Genomic DNA, 269 nt, shown 5'->3' with positions numbered 1-269 from the left:
GCAAAGCCCCACGCTGTTCAGTGAAGCCCTTTGCTGTTGTTCTTTTTACGTGTGTAGGGGGAGTGTAAACCCATAGTTATCTGCTGCTCAAATGAACTTACATATTCTTTTCGCGGGAGGTTAGGAACTTGGCCACAGAGCTTTTCCCACCTGCAGGAGCCGCAGTTGCTTTTGCCGGCTCGCAGGAGGCTGAGCATGTTCTGTACTTGCATCCCTGTACCTGCACCACGGAGCATGGGCTGCCTTCAGTGACCAACTGATCTGAGCAT

The sequence above is a fragment of the Prinia subflava genome, assembly GCF_021018805.1.
Source record: "Prinia subflava isolate CZ2003 ecotype Zambia chromosome W unlocalized genomic scaffold, Cam_Psub_1.2 scaffold_22_NEW, whole genome shotgun sequence".
Classification (NCBI taxonomy): domain Eukaryota; kingdom Metazoa; phylum Chordata; class Aves; order Passeriformes; family Cisticolidae; genus Prinia; species Prinia subflava.
This window is presented reverse-complemented; position numbering follows the sequence as displayed.